At 34.9% G+C, this 13,225-nt stretch overlaps 28 non-coding genes across 28 annotated transcripts; all 28 read left to right on the top strand.

The window, feature by feature from the left end:
- The first annotated feature begins 17 nt into the window (after positions 1–17).
- Positions 18–89, top strand: TRNAQ-CUG (transfer RNA glutamine (anticodon CUG)). Its single transcript has one exon. It is a non-coding gene; the product is annotated as a tRNA-Gln (tRNA).
- An 839-nt stretch (positions 90–928) lies between these two features.
- Positions 929–1,000, top strand: TRNAQ-CUG (transfer RNA glutamine (anticodon CUG)). The gene has a single exon. It is a non-coding gene; the product is annotated as a tRNA-Gln (tRNA).
- Positions 1,001–1,076: 76 nt separating this feature from the next.
- Positions 1,077–1,148, top strand: TRNAQ-CUG (transfer RNA glutamine (anticodon CUG)). Its single transcript has one exon. It is a non-coding gene; the product is annotated as a tRNA-Gln (tRNA).
- Positions 1,149–1,584: 436 nt separating this feature from the next.
- TRNAQ-CUG (transfer RNA glutamine (anticodon CUG)) lies at positions 1,585–1,656 on the top strand. Its single transcript has one exon. It is a non-coding gene; the product is annotated as a tRNA-Gln (tRNA).
- An 80-nt stretch (positions 1,657–1,736) lies between these two features.
- On the top strand, positions 1,737–1,808 carry TRNAQ-CUG (transfer RNA glutamine (anticodon CUG)). Its single transcript has one exon. It is a non-coding gene; the product is annotated as a tRNA-Gln (tRNA).
- A 76-nt stretch (positions 1,809–1,884) lies between these two features.
- TRNAQ-CUG (transfer RNA glutamine (anticodon CUG)) lies at positions 1,885–1,956 on the top strand. The gene has a single exon. It is a non-coding gene; the product is annotated as a tRNA-Gln (tRNA).
- A 348-nt stretch (positions 1,957–2,304) lies between these two features.
- On the top strand, positions 2,305–2,376 carry TRNAQ-CUG (transfer RNA glutamine (anticodon CUG)). The gene has a single exon. It is a non-coding gene; the product is annotated as a tRNA-Gln (tRNA).
- A 384-nt stretch (positions 2,377–2,760) lies between these two features.
- On the top strand, positions 2,761–2,832 carry TRNAQ-CUG (transfer RNA glutamine (anticodon CUG)). Its single transcript has one exon. It is a non-coding gene; the product is annotated as a tRNA-Gln (tRNA).
- Positions 2,833–2,912: 80 nt separating this feature from the next.
- TRNAQ-CUG (transfer RNA glutamine (anticodon CUG)) lies at positions 2,913–2,984 on the top strand. Its single transcript has one exon. It is a non-coding gene; the product is annotated as a tRNA-Gln (tRNA).
- Positions 2,985–3,218: 234 nt separating this feature from the next.
- Positions 3,219–3,290, top strand: TRNAQ-CUG (transfer RNA glutamine (anticodon CUG)). The gene has a single exon. It is a non-coding gene; the product is annotated as a tRNA-Gln (tRNA).
- A 223-nt stretch (positions 3,291–3,513) lies between these two features.
- Positions 3,514–3,585, top strand: TRNAQ-CUG (transfer RNA glutamine (anticodon CUG)). Its single transcript has one exon. It is a non-coding gene; the product is annotated as a tRNA-Gln (tRNA).
- Positions 3,586–3,815: 230 nt separating this feature from the next.
- On the top strand, positions 3,816–3,887 carry TRNAQ-CUG (transfer RNA glutamine (anticodon CUG)). The gene has a single exon. It is a non-coding gene; the product is annotated as a tRNA-Gln (tRNA).
- A 631-nt stretch (positions 3,888–4,518) lies between these two features.
- Positions 4,519–4,590, top strand: TRNAQ-CUG (transfer RNA glutamine (anticodon CUG)). Its single transcript has one exon. It is a non-coding gene; the product is annotated as a tRNA-Gln (tRNA).
- Positions 4,591–5,664: 1,074 nt separating this feature from the next.
- On the top strand, positions 5,665–5,736 carry TRNAQ-CUG (transfer RNA glutamine (anticodon CUG)). The gene has a single exon. It is a non-coding gene; the product is annotated as a tRNA-Gln (tRNA).
- A 267-nt stretch (positions 5,737–6,003) lies between these two features.
- TRNAQ-CUG (transfer RNA glutamine (anticodon CUG)) lies at positions 6,004–6,075 on the top strand. Its single transcript has one exon. It is a non-coding gene; the product is annotated as a tRNA-Gln (tRNA).
- An 80-nt stretch (positions 6,076–6,155) lies between these two features.
- On the top strand, positions 6,156–6,227 carry TRNAQ-CUG (transfer RNA glutamine (anticodon CUG)). Its single transcript has one exon. It is a non-coding gene; the product is annotated as a tRNA-Gln (tRNA).
- Positions 6,228–6,502: 275 nt separating this feature from the next.
- On the top strand, positions 6,503–6,574 carry TRNAQ-CUG (transfer RNA glutamine (anticodon CUG)). Its single transcript has one exon. It is a non-coding gene; the product is annotated as a tRNA-Gln (tRNA).
- Positions 6,575–7,131: 557 nt separating this feature from the next.
- TRNAQ-CUG (transfer RNA glutamine (anticodon CUG)) lies at positions 7,132–7,203 on the top strand. The gene has a single exon. It is a non-coding gene; the product is annotated as a tRNA-Gln (tRNA).
- A 918-nt stretch (positions 7,204–8,121) lies between these two features.
- TRNAQ-CUG (transfer RNA glutamine (anticodon CUG)) lies at positions 8,122–8,193 on the top strand. Its single transcript has one exon. It is a non-coding gene; the product is annotated as a tRNA-Gln (tRNA).
- A 454-nt stretch (positions 8,194–8,647) lies between these two features.
- Positions 8,648–8,719, top strand: TRNAQ-CUG (transfer RNA glutamine (anticodon CUG)). The gene has a single exon. It is a non-coding gene; the product is annotated as a tRNA-Gln (tRNA).
- A 236-nt stretch (positions 8,720–8,955) lies between these two features.
- Positions 8,956–9,027, top strand: TRNAQ-CUG (transfer RNA glutamine (anticodon CUG)). Its single transcript has one exon. It is a non-coding gene; the product is annotated as a tRNA-Gln (tRNA).
- A 349-nt stretch (positions 9,028–9,376) lies between these two features.
- Positions 9,377–9,448, top strand: TRNAQ-CUG (transfer RNA glutamine (anticodon CUG)). The gene has a single exon. It is a non-coding gene; the product is annotated as a tRNA-Gln (tRNA).
- A 110-nt stretch (positions 9,449–9,558) lies between these two features.
- On the top strand, positions 9,559–9,630 carry TRNAQ-CUG (transfer RNA glutamine (anticodon CUG)). The gene has a single exon. It is a non-coding gene; the product is annotated as a tRNA-Gln (tRNA).
- Positions 9,631–9,709: 79 nt separating this feature from the next.
- Positions 9,710–9,781, top strand: TRNAQ-CUG (transfer RNA glutamine (anticodon CUG)). The gene has a single exon. It is a non-coding gene; the product is annotated as a tRNA-Gln (tRNA).
- Positions 9,782–10,037: 256 nt separating this feature from the next.
- TRNAQ-CUG (transfer RNA glutamine (anticodon CUG)) lies at positions 10,038–10,109 on the top strand. Its single transcript has one exon. It is a non-coding gene; the product is annotated as a tRNA-Gln (tRNA).
- A 1,945-nt stretch (positions 10,110–12,054) lies between these two features.
- Positions 12,055–12,126, top strand: TRNAQ-CUG (transfer RNA glutamine (anticodon CUG)). Its single transcript has one exon. It is a non-coding gene; the product is annotated as a tRNA-Gln (tRNA).
- An 855-nt stretch (positions 12,127–12,981) lies between these two features.
- Positions 12,982–13,053, top strand: TRNAQ-CUG (transfer RNA glutamine (anticodon CUG)). Its single transcript has one exon. It is a non-coding gene; the product is annotated as a tRNA-Gln (tRNA).
- An 80-nt stretch (positions 13,054–13,133) lies between these two features.
- Positions 13,134–13,205, top strand: TRNAQ-CUG (transfer RNA glutamine (anticodon CUG)). The gene has a single exon. It is a non-coding gene; the product is annotated as a tRNA-Gln (tRNA).
- The last annotated feature ends 20 nt before the right edge of the window (positions 13,206–13,225 follow it).

Genomic DNA, 13,225 nt, shown 5'->3' with positions numbered 1-13,225 from the left:
AATCAGCTTTATATGTCGGTTCCATGGTGTAATGGTTAGCACTTTGGACTCTGAATCCAACAATCCGAGTTCGAGTCTCGGTGGGACCTTAGAAAGTGAATTTTTTATTTGACATGAAAATGAATTTTCAAAACGGGAAAATTAAGTAGACTTAAATTTACATATTGGTTCCATGGTGTAATGATTAGCACTTTGGACTCTGAATCCAACAATCCGAGTTCGAGTCTCGGTCTGACTTTAGTGAGTGAATTGTTTATTTGACATTTCGAAAATGATTTTTCAAAATAGGAAAATTAAGTAGAATCAGCTTTATATATTAGTTCCATGGTGTAATGGTTAGCACTTTGGACTCTGAATCCAAGAATCCGAGATCGAGTCTCGTTGGGACCTTAGAAAGTGAATTATTTATTTGACCTTTTGAAAATGAGACTTTAAAATAGGAAAATTAAGTAGAATTAGCTTTACATGTCGGTTCCATGGTGTATTGGTTAGCACTTTGGACTCTGAATCCAACAATCCGAGTTCGAGTCTCGGTGGGACCTTAGTGAATTATTTATTTGACCTTTTGAAAATGAGTTTTCAAACTAGGAAAATTAAGTAGAGTCAGCTTTACATATCGGTTCCATGGTGTAATGGTTAGCACTTTGGACTCTGAATCCAGCAATCCGAGTTCGAGTCTCGGTGGAACCTTAGTAGGTGAATTATTTATTTGACATTTTGAAACTAAGTTTCCAAAGTAGGAAAATAAAGTAGAATCATTACATATCGGTTCCATGGTGTAATGGTTAGCACTTTTTGAATCCAACAATCCGAGAGTTCGAGTTCAAAGTAGGAAAATTGGGACCTTAGAACTTTGAATTATTTATTTGACCTTTTGAAAATGAGACTTTCAAAATAGGAAAATTAAGTAGAATCAGCTTTATATATCGGTTCCATGGTGTAATGGTTAGCACTTTGGACTCTGAATCCAACAATCCGAGTTCGAGTCTCGGTGGGACCTTAGTGAATTATTTATTTGACCTTTTGAAAATGAGTTTTCAAAGTAGGAAAATTAAGTAGAGTCAGCTTTACATATCGGTTCCATGGTGTAATGGTTAGCACTTTGGACTCTGAATCCAACAATCCGAGTTCGAGTCTCGGTGGGACCTTAGTAAGTGAATTATTTATTTGACATTTTGAAAATGAGTTTTCAAAGTAGGAAAATTAAGTAGAATCAGCTTTATATATCGGTTCCATGGTGTAATGGTTAGCACTTTGGACTCTGAATCCAACAATCTGAGTTCGAGTCTCTTTTTTAGTAAGTGAATTATTTATTTGACATTTTGAAAGTGGGACCTTAGAAAGTGAATTATTTATTTGACATTTTGATCCAAAATGAGTTCGAGTCTTTTCAAAATAGTTTTCAAAAATTAAGTAGAATCAGCTTTATACATCGGTTCCATAGTTTAATGGTTAGCACTTTGGACTCTGAATCCAACAATCCGAGTTCGTCTCGGTGGGAACTTAGAAAGTGAATTATTTATTTGACATTATGAAAATAAGTTTTCATAGTAGGAAATTTAAGTTGAATCATATTAACATATCGGTTCCATGGTGTAATGGTTAGCACTTTGGACTCTGAATCCAACAATCCGAGTTCGAGTCTCGGTGGGACCTTAGAAAGTGAATTATTTATTTGACATTTTGAAACTGAGGTTTCAAAGTAGGAAAATAAATTAGAATCAGCTTTATATATCGGTTCCATGGTGTAATGGTTAGCACTTTGGACTCTGAATCCAACAATCCGAGTTCGAGTCTCGGTGGGACCTTAGTGAATTATTTATTTGACATTTTGAAACTGAGTTTTCAAAGTAGTAGAATAAAGTAGAATCAGCTTTATATATCGGTTCCATGGTGTAATGGTTAGCACTTTGGACTCTGAATCCAACAATCCGAGTTCGAGTCTCGGTGGGACCTTAGTGAATTATTTATTTGACCTTTTGAAAATGAGTTTTCAAAGTAGGAAAATTAAGTAGAGCCAGCTTTACATATCGGTTCCATGGTGTAATAGTTAGCACTTTGGACTCTGAATCCAACAATCCGAGTTCAAAGTTAAGTATACCTTAGTTTTACCAGACCACTGAGCTGATTAACAGCTCTCCTAGGGCTGGCCCGAAGGATTAGACTTATTTTACGTGGCTAAGAACCAATTGGTTACTTAGCACCCTGAGTCTCGGTGGGACCTTAGTAAGTGAATTATTTATTTGACATTTCGAAAAAGAGTTTTCAAAGTAGGGAAATTAAGTAGAATCAGCTTTACATATCGGTTCCATGGTGTAATGGTTAGCACTTTGGACTCTGAATCCAACAATCCGAGTTCGAGTCTCGGTGGGACCTTAGTAAGTGAATTGTTTATTTGACATTTCGAAAATGAGTTTTCAAAGTAGGAAAATTAAGTAGAATCAGCTTTACATATCGGTTCCATGGTGTAATGGTTAGCACTTTGGACTCTGAATCCAACAATCCGAGTTCGAGTTTCGGTGGGACCTTAGAAAGTGAATTATTTAATTGTCGTTATGAAAATGAATTTTCAAAGTAGGAAAATAAAGTAGAATCAGCTTTACGTATTGGTTCCATGGTTTAATGGTTAGCACTTTGGACTCTGAATCCAACAATCCGAGTTCGAGTCTCGGTGGGACCTTTGAAAGTGAATTATTTATTTGACCTTTTGAAAATGAGTTTTCAAAGTAGGAAAATTAAGTAGAGTCATCTTTACATATCGGTTCCATGGTGTAATGGTTAGCACTTTGGACTCTGAATCCAACAATCCGAGTTCGAGTCTCGGTGGGACCTTAGTAAGTGAAATATTTATTTGACATTTTGAAAATAAGTTTTCAAAGTAGGAAAATTAAGTAGAATTAGCTTTACATATCGGTTCCATGGTGTAATGGTTAGCACTTTGGACTCTGAATCCAACAATCCGAGTTCGAGTCTCGGTGGGACCTTAGTAAGTGAATTATTTATTTGACATTTTGAAAATGAGTTTTCAAAGTAGGAAAATTTTTTAGAATCATCTTTATACATAGGGTTCCATGGTGTAATGGTTAGAACTTTGGACTCTAAATCCAACAATCCGAGTTCGAGTCTCGGTGGAGACCTTAGTAGGTGAATTATTTATTTGATATTTTGAAAATGAATTTTCAGAGTAGGAAAATTAAGTAGAATCAGCTTTACATATTGGTTCCATGGTGTAATGGTTAGCACTTTGGACTCTGAATCCAACAATCCGAGTTCGAGTCTCGGTGGGACCTTAGTAGGTGAATTATTTATTTGACATTTTGAAAATGAATTTTCAGAGTAAGTAGACTTAATTTTACATATCAGTTCCGTGGTGTAATGGTTAGCACTTTGGACTCTGAATCCAACAATCTGAGTTCGAGTCTTGGTGTGACTTTAGTGAGTGAATTGTTTATTTGACATTTCGAAAATTAGTTTTCAGAATAGGAAAATTAAGTAGAATCAGCTTTATATGTCGGTTCCATGGTGTAATGGTTAGCACTTTGGACTCTGAATCCAACAATCCGAGTTCGAGTCTCGGTGGGACCTTAGAAAGTGAATTATTTATTTGTCGTTATAAAAATGAATTTTCAAAATAGGAAAATTAAGTAGAATCATCTTTATATATCGGTTCCATTTTGTAATGGTTATCACTTTGGGCTCTGAATCCAACAATCCGAGTTCATCTCGGTGGGAACTTAGAAAGTGAATTATTTATTTGACATTATAAAAATAAGTTTTCAAAGTAGGAAAATTAAGTTGAATCATCTTTACATATCGGTTCCATGGTGTAATGGTTAGCACTTTGGACTCTGAATCCAACAATCCGAGTTCGAGTCTCGGTGGGACCTTAGAAAGTGAATTATTTATTTGACATTTTGAAACTGAGTTTTCAAAGTAGGAAAATAAAGTAGAATCAGCTTTATATATCAGTTCCATGGTGTAATGGTTAGCATTTTGGACTCTGAATCCAACAATCCGAGTTCGAGTCTCGGTGGGACCTTAGTGAATTATTTATTTGACCTTTTGAAAATGAGTTTTCAAAGTAGGAAAATTAAGCAGAGTCAGCTTTACATATCGGTTCCATGGTGTAATGGTTAGCACCTTGGACTCTGAATCCAACAATCCGAGTTCGAAGTTAAGTTAAGTATACCTTAGTTTTACCAGACCACTGAGGACCTAGGGCTGGCCGAAGGATTAGAATTATTTTATGTTAAGAACCAATTGGTTACTTAGCACCGGGAGTCTCGGTGAGACCTTAAAGTGAATTTATTTTCAAATTTAAGTAGAATCAGCGTTACATATCGGTTCCATGTTAGTGTAATGGTTAGCAATTTGGACTCTGAGAATTAATCCAACAAGTTAGTCCCTGGAAAATGGTTGGGACCTGAGTTAGTTACACGGTGGGTAAGTGAATTGTTTATTTGACATTTTGAAAATGAATTTTCAAAGTAGGAAAATTAAGTAGAATCAGCTTTACATGGTTCCATGGTGTAATGGTTAGCACTTTGGACTCTGAATCCAACAATCCGAGTTCGAGTCTCGGTGGGACCTTTAGAAAGTGAATTATTTATATGACATTTGAAACTGAATTTTGAATAAGAAAATTTATTTGACATTTTGAAAATCAACTTTACATATCAGTTTGACCTTTGGACTCTGAATCTAACAATGAGTTCAGTCAAAGTAGATCATTGGTTTTTTGACATTATGAAAATAAATTTTCAAAGAGGTCATAATTTTACATATCGGTTCCATGGTGTAATGGTTAGCACTTTGGACTCTGAATCCAACAATCTGAGTTCAAGTCTCGGTGGGACCTTTAGTAAGTGAATTATTTATTTGACATTTTGAAAATAAGTTTTCAAAGTAGGAAAATTAAGTAGAATTAGCTTTACATATCGGTTCCATGGTGTAATGGTTAGCACTTTGGACTCTGAATCCAACAATCCTAGTTCGAGTCTCGGTGGGACCTTAGTAAGTGAATTATTTATTTGACATTTTGAAAATGAGTTTTCAAAGTAGGAAAATTTTTTAGAATCAGCTTTATACATAGGTTCCATGGTGTAATGGTTAGAACTTTGGACTCTGAATCCAACACTCTTGGTTCAGGCAACATTATTTATTTGACATTTTGAAACCAGTTCTGAGTGTCGGTGAGGAATTAGACTTATTTTAGGCTAAATTATTTATTTGTTATTTTGGAAATGAATTATTGTGGAGTAGAACCTCAACCGAGAAAATGAATTTTATCACCAGGAATAAATTCTCTAATTTACATATTGGTTCCATGGTGTAATGGTTAGCACTTTGGACTCTGAATCCAACAATTCGAGTTCGAGGCCCAGTGGGACCTAGTAGGTGAATATTTATTTGTCCATTTTGAGTAAAATCAACAATTTTTGAGTCTCGGTGGGACCTTAGTAGGTGAATTATTTATTTGAAATGAGTTTTTTTTGGAAAATCAATTTACATATCGGTTCCATGGTGTAATGGAGCACTTTGGACTCTGAATCCAACAATCTGAGTTCAAGTCTTGGTGGGACCTTAGTGAGTGAATTATTTATTTGACATTTTGAAAATTAGTTTTCAGAGTAGGAAAATTAAGTAGAATCAGCTTTATATATCGGTTCCATGGTGTAATGGTTAGCACTTTGGACTCTGAATCCAACAATCCGAGTTCGAGTCTCGGTGGGACCTTAGAAAGTGAATTATTTATTTGTCGTTATGAAAATGAATTTTCAAAATAGGAAAATTAAGTAGAATCAGCTTTATATCAACAATCAGTTCCATGGTGAATTATTTATTTTGTAATGGTTATCACTTTGGACTCTGAATCAACAATCCGAGTTCAGGAATAAAGTCTGTGGGACCTGGGATCAGCTTGAAAGTGAACCTTTTATTTATTTGACATTATAAAAATAAGTTTTCAAATAGGAAAATTAAGTAGAATCAGCTTTACATATCGGTTCCATGGTGTAATGGTTAGCACTTTGGACTCTGAATCCAACAATCCGAGTTCGAGTCTCGGTGGGACCTTAGAAAGTGAATTATTTATTTGACATTTTGAAACTGAGTTTTCAAAGTAGGAAAATAAAGTAGAATCAGCTTTATATATCGGTTCCATGGTGTAATGGTTAGCACTTTGGACTCTGAATCCAACAATCCGAGTTCGAGTCTCGGTGGGACCTTATTTGTTATTGCAAAAAATGAAATGAGAATTATTTATTTGACTATGGTTAATTTGAAAATGAGTTTTCAAAGTAGGAAAATTAAGCAGAGAATCAGCTTTACATATCGGTTCCATGGTGTAATGGTTAGCACTTTGGACTCTGAATCCAACAATCTGAGTTCGAGTCTCGGTGGGACCTTAGTAAGTGAATTATTTATTTGACATTTTCGAGTCTCATTTTGAAAATGAGTTTTCAAAGTAGGAAAATTTAAAGTAGAATCAGCTTCATACATCGGTTCCATGGTGTAATGGTTAGCACTTTGGACTCTGAATCCAACAATCCGAGTTCGAGTCTCGGTGGGACCTTAGTGGTGAATTATTTATATGACATTTTGAAAATGAATTTTCAAAGTAGGAAAATTAAGTAGAATCAGCTTTACATACTGGTTCCATGGTGTAATGGTTAGCACTTTGGACTCTGAATCCAACAATCCGAGTTAGTCTCGGTGGGACCTTAGAAGGTGAATTATTTACGAGTTTGAAAATAAGTTTTCGTAAGTAGAATCAGCTTTACATAACTGGTTCCATGGTGTAAATCTTTGGACTCTTTTTGATTTGACCGAAAATTGATGAAAATATATCGGTTCCATGGTGTAATGGGCACTTTGGACTCTGAATCCAACAATCGAGTTCGAGAAGATTATTTACTTATTTTTTCAAAGTAGGAAAATTAAGTAGAATCAGCTTTACATATCGGTTCCATGGTTAATGGTTAGCACTTTGGACTCTGAATCCAACAAATCTGAGTTCATAGTTCTGGTGAAATTTTAGCACTTTGGACCTTAGTGAGTGAATTATTTATTTGACATTTCGAAATTGAGTTTTCAAAGTAGGAAAATAAAGTAGAATCAGCTTTATATATTGGTTCCATGGTGTAATGGTTAGCACTTTGGACTCTGAATCCAACAATCCGAGTTCGAGTCTCGGTGGGACCTTAGTAAGTGAATTATTTATTTGACATTTTGAAAATGAGTTTTTCAAAGTAGGAAAATTAAGTAGAATCAGCTTACATATCGGTTCCATGGTGTAATGGTTAGCACTTTGGACTCTGAATCCAACAATCCGAGTTCGAGTTTTAGTGGGACCTTTAGTGAATTATTTAATTGACATTTTGAAAAGAAAATTTTCAGCTTTTTCTAGTTTAATGGTTGCACTTTGGACTCTAGAATCCAACAACTGGTTTGAAAGTGGGACATAGGAAGTGAATTATTTATTTGACATTTTGAAAAGGAAAATTTAGAATCTTCTTTTTTGGTTCCATGGTTAATGGTTAGCACTTTGGACTCTGAATCCAACAATCCGATGGTTCAGTTTTTGGTCTCAACAATCCAGGACGAGTCTCGGTGGGACCTTTGAAAGTGAATTATTTATTTGAACATTTTGAAAATGAATTTCAATATCATTAAGGAGTTCATCTTTGACATATCGGTTCCATGGTGTAATGGCCGGCACTTTGGACTCTGAATCCAACAAACCCAGTCACAGTGCTTAGTAGTCGAGGATTTATTTGATATTTCGAATGAATTTTCGTAGGAAAATTAAGGAGCTTGAAATAATGGTTAGCATTTTGAAATACAATCGAGTTCGAGTCTCGGTGGGACCTTAGTAGGTGAATTATTTTTTGACATTTTGAAAATGAAAATTAAGAAAATTAAATGAATCAATTTTTATATCGGTTCCATGGTGTAATGGTTAGCACTTTGGACTCTGAATCCAACAATCTGAGTTCAAGTCTCGGTGGGACATTTAGTAAGTGAATTATTTATTTGACATTGGGACCTTAGAAAGTGAATTATTTATTTTGAAAAATGAGTTTTCAAAGTAGGAAAATTAAGTAGAATCAGCTTTATATCGGTTCCATGGTGTAATGGTTAGCACTTTGGACTCTGAATCCAACAATCCGAGTTCGAGTCTCGGTGGGACCTTAGTGGTGAATTATTTATTTGATATTTTGAAAATGAATTTTCAAGTGTAGGAAAATTAAGTAGAATCAGCTTTCCATATTGGTTCCATTTGGTGTAATGGTTAGCACTTTGGACTCTGAATCCAACAATACCGAGTTCGAGTCTCTGGTGGGACCTTAGAAAGTGAATTATTTATTTGACATTTTGAAAATGAATTTTCCAAACGATATCAGCCTGAATCAACAAAAATTAATTTATTTAGAATTAAGTTCCCGTCAATGAGGAATTTTTTATATATCGGTTCCATGGTGTAATGGTTAGCATTTTTGGACTCTAGAATCCAACAATCTGAGTTCGAGTCTGAATCAACAATCTGAGAGTCTCACTGGGACCTTTAGAAAGTGAAATATTTATTTTCGTTATGAAAATGAATGTTTCAAAATAGGAAAATTAAGTAGAATCAGCTTTATATATCGGTTCCATGGTGTAATGGTTAGCACTTTGGACTCTGAATCCAACAATCCGAGTTCGAGTCTCGGTGGGACCTTAGAAAGTGAAATATTTATTTTTTGTTATGAAAATGAATTTTCAAAATAGGAAAATTAAGTAGAATCAGCTTTATATATCGGTTCCATTTTGTAATGGTTATCACTTTGGACTCTGAATCCAACAATCCGAGTTCGAGTCTCGGTGGGACCTTAGAAAGTGAATTATTTATTTGACATTATGAAAATGAATTTTCAAAGTAGGAAAATTAAGTTAGAATCATATTTTTTACATATCGGTTCCATGGTGTAATGGTTAGCACTTTGGACTCTGAATCCAACAATCCGAGTTCGAGTCTCGGTGGGACCTTAGAAAGTGAATTATTTATTTTGAAAATCAGTTTTGACTATGAGTTTTCAAATGAATAGAATTTATATATCGGTTCCATGGTGTAATGGTTAGCACTTTGGACTCTGAATCCAACAAAGTTCGAGTCTCAGTGGGACCTTAGTAAGTGAATTATTTATTAGGAAAATTAAGTAGAATCAGCTTTATATATCGGTTCCATGGTGTAATGGTTAGCATTTTGGACTCTGAATCCAACAATCCGAGTTCGAGTCTGATTGGTGGGACCTTAGACTTAAGTGAAATATTTATTTGTTGTTTTGAAAATGAATTTTCAAAGTAGGAAAATAAAGTAGAATCAGCTTTACATATCGGTTCCATGGTGTAATGGTTAGCACTTTGGACTCTGAATCCAACAATCCGAGTTCGAGTCTCGGTGGGACCTTAGAAAGTGAAATATTTATTTGACATTTTACGTTAAGAAATGAATTTCAGCAAAGTTAGGGTGGGAGTGAAATATTTAAGATTAGAAAATCATTTTTGAATAGCTATATCGGTTCCATGGTGTAATGGTTAGCACTTTGGACTCTGAATCCAACAATCCGAGTTCGAGTCTCGGTGGGACCTTAGAAAGTGAATTATTTATTTTCATTTCGAAAATGAGTTTTCAAAATAGGAAAATTAAGTAGAATCAGCTTTACATATCGGTTCCATGGTGTAATGGTTAGCACTTTGGACTCTGAATCCAACAATCCGAGTTCGAGTCTCGGTGGGACCTTAGTAAGTGAATTATTTATTTGACATTTTGAAAATGAGTTTTCAAAATAGGAAAATTAAGTAGAATCAGCTTTATATATCGGTTCCATGGTGTAATGGTTAGCACTTTGGACTCTGAATCCAACAATCCGAGTTCGTGAATTAGTCTCAAAGTAGGGTAGGACCTTATATCGGTTCCATGGTGAATTATTTATTTGACATTTCGAAACTGAATTTTCAGAAGTAGGAAAATTAAAGTAGAATCAGCTTTACATATTGGTTCCATGGTGTAATGGTTAGCACTTTGGACTCTGAATCCAACAATCCGAGTTCGAGTCTCGGTGGGACCTTAGAAAGTGAATTATTTATTTGACATTTTGAAAATGAGTTTTTCAAAGTAGGAAAATTAATAATTGTATATCGGTTCCATGGTGTAATGGTTAGCACTTTGGACTCTGAATCCAACAATCGAGTTCGAAGTTATGAATTAGTGTAATGGTTTACCAGACCACTTTGGACTCTGAATCCAACAATCTGTGGGCTGTAAATTATTTATTTGTCCCGAAAGGAGTTTTTAGAAAATTAAAGTCGTTAGCTAAGAACCAATTATCACTTTACTCTGAATCCTTTAGTCGGTGAGACCTTAGTAAGTGAATTATTTATTTGACATTTGAAAATGAGTTTTCAAAGTAGGAAAATTAAGTAGAATCAGCTTTACATATCGGTTCCATGGTGTAATGGTTAGCACTTTGGACTCTGAATCCAACAATCTGAGTTCGAGTCTTGGTGGGACCTTAGTAAGTGAATTATTTATTTGACATTTTGAAAATGAGTTTTCAAAGTAGGAAAATTAAAGTAGAATCAGCTTTATACATCGGTTCCATGGTGTAATGGTTAGCACTTTGGACTCTGAATCCAACAATCCGAGTTCGAGCAGTGGGACCTTAGTGAATTATTTTAAGTTTTAGACCACTGAGCTGATTAACAGCTCTCCATGGTGGGCTGGACTCTGAATCCAGGATTAGACTTATTTTACGTATTTGCTGAAAATAGCAGCTAGAACCAATTGGTTACTTATCACCAATTGGACCTGTCGGTGAGACCTTAGTAAGTGAATTATTTATTTGGCATTTCGAAAATGAGTTTTCAAAGTAGGGAAATTAAGTAGAATCAGAATTTACATATCGGTTCCATGGTGTAATGGTTAGCACTTTGGACTCTGAATCCAACAATCTGAGTTCGAGAGTCTCGGTGGGACCTTAGTAAGTGAATTGTTTATTTGACATTTTGAAAATGAGTTTTCAAAATAGGAAAATTAAGTAGAATCAGCTTTATCATCGGTTCCATGGTGTAATGGAGCACTTTGGACTCTGAATCAACAATCCGAGTTCGAGTCTCGGTGGGACCTTATCAGGTGAATTATTTATTTGACATTTGAAACTGAATTTTCAGAGTAGGAAAATTTTCTTACATATCAGTTCCATGGTGTAATGGTTGCACTTTGGACTCTGAATCCAACAATCCGAGTTCGAGTCTCGGTGGGACCTTAGTGGTGAATTATTTATTTGACATTTTGAAAATGAATTTTCAAAAGTAGGAAAATTAAGAGATCAGCTTTACATATCGGTTCCATGGTGTAATGGTTAGCACTTTGGACTCTGAATCCAACAATCTGAGTTCGAGTCTCGGTGGGACATTAGAAAGTGAATTATTTATTTGACATTTCGAAAATCAGTTTTCAAAGTAGGAAAATTAAGTGAATCAGCATTTACATCAGTTCCATGGTGTAATGGTTAACTCTGGACTCTGAATCCAACAATCCTGAGTTCAGTCTCGGTGGGAAGTAAGTGAATTATTTATTTGACATCTTGAAAATGAGTTTCCAAAGTAGGAAAATTAAGTAGAATCAGCTTTATACATCGGTTCCATGGTGTAATGGTTAGCACTTTTGGACTCTGAATAGACCAACAATAGGGCTGAGTTATTTTACGTGGCTAAGAGTCTTGGTAGCAACAGGAGCTTATTTGGAAGAACCACATAATGAGTGAAATATTTATTTCTTCATTTTGAAAAATGATATGTTCAAAATGAGGAAAATTGAAATTTAGAATCAGAATTATAATGAGGAACTAATCGGTTCCATGGTGTAATGGTTGAAAAAAGCAGTTTTGGACTCTGAATCCAACAATCCGAGTTCGAGTCTCGGTGGGACCTTAGAAAGTGAATTATTTATTTTTCATTATGAAAATGAAGTTTTCAAAATAGGAAAATTAAGTAGAATCAGCTTTATATATCGGTTCCATGGTGTAATGGTTAGCACTTTGGACTCTGAATCCAACAATCCGAGTTCGAGTCTCGGTGGGACCTTAGAAAGTGAAATATTTATTTGTTGTTATGAAAATGAATGTTCAAAATAGGAAAATTAAGTAGAATCAGCTTTATATATCGGTTCCATGGTGTAATGGTTAGCACTTTGGACTCTGAATCCAACAATCCGAGTTCGAGTCTCAGTGGGACCTTAGAAAGTGAAATATTTATTTGTCGTTATGAAAATGAATTTTCAAAATAGGAAAATTAATAGAATCAGTTTTATATATCGGTTCCATGGTGTAATGGTTAGCACTTTGGACTCTGAATCCAACAACGAGTTCGAGTCTCGGTGGGACCTTAGAAAGGTGAAATATTTATTTGTTGTTATGAAAATGAATGTTCAAAATAGGAAAATTAAGTAGAATCAGTTTTATATATCGGTTCCATGGTGTAATGGTTAGCACTTTGGACTCTGAATCCAACAATCTGAGTTCGAGTCTTGGTGGGACCTTAGAAAGTGAAATATTTATTTTCGTTATGAAAATGAATGTTGAAAATAGGAAAATTAAGTAGAATCATCTTTATATGGATCGGTTCCATGGTGTAATGAAATATTTATTTGTGCATGTTTGGAACTGAAATCCAACTGAGTTCGAGTCTCTGAGTTCGAGTGGGACCTTAGAAAGTGAAATATTTATTTTTTGTTATGAAAATGAATGTTCAAAATAGGAAAATTAAGTAGAATCATCTTTATATATCGGTTCCATGGTGTAATGGTTAGCACTTTGGACTCTGAATCCAACAATCTGAGTTCGAGTCTGTGGTGGGACCTTAGAAAGTGAATTATTTATTTGACATTTTGAAAATGAGTTTTCAAAATAGGAAAATTAAGTAGAATCAGCTTTATATATCGGTTCCATGGTGTAATGGTTAGCACTTTGGACTCTGAATCCAACAATCCGAGTTCGAGTCTCGGTGGGACCTTAGAAAGTGAATTATTTATTTGACATTATAAAAATGAGTTTTCAAAATAGGAAAATAAAGTAGAATCAGCTTTATATATCGGTTCCATGGTGTAATGGTTAGCACTTTGGACTCTGAATCCAACAATCCGAGTTCGAGTCTCGGTGGGACCTTAGAAAGTGAATTATTTATT

Source organism: Macrobrachium rosenbergii, chromosome 27 (genome assembly GCF_040412425.1).
Source record: "Macrobrachium rosenbergii isolate ZJJX-2024 chromosome 27, ASM4041242v1, whole genome shotgun sequence".
In the NCBI taxonomy this organism is placed as follows: domain Eukaryota; kingdom Metazoa; phylum Arthropoda; class Malacostraca; order Decapoda; family Palaemonidae; genus Macrobrachium; species Macrobrachium rosenbergii.
Note: the sequence above shows the minus strand (reverse complement) of the source record. Positions and strands in the feature narration are given on the sequence as shown.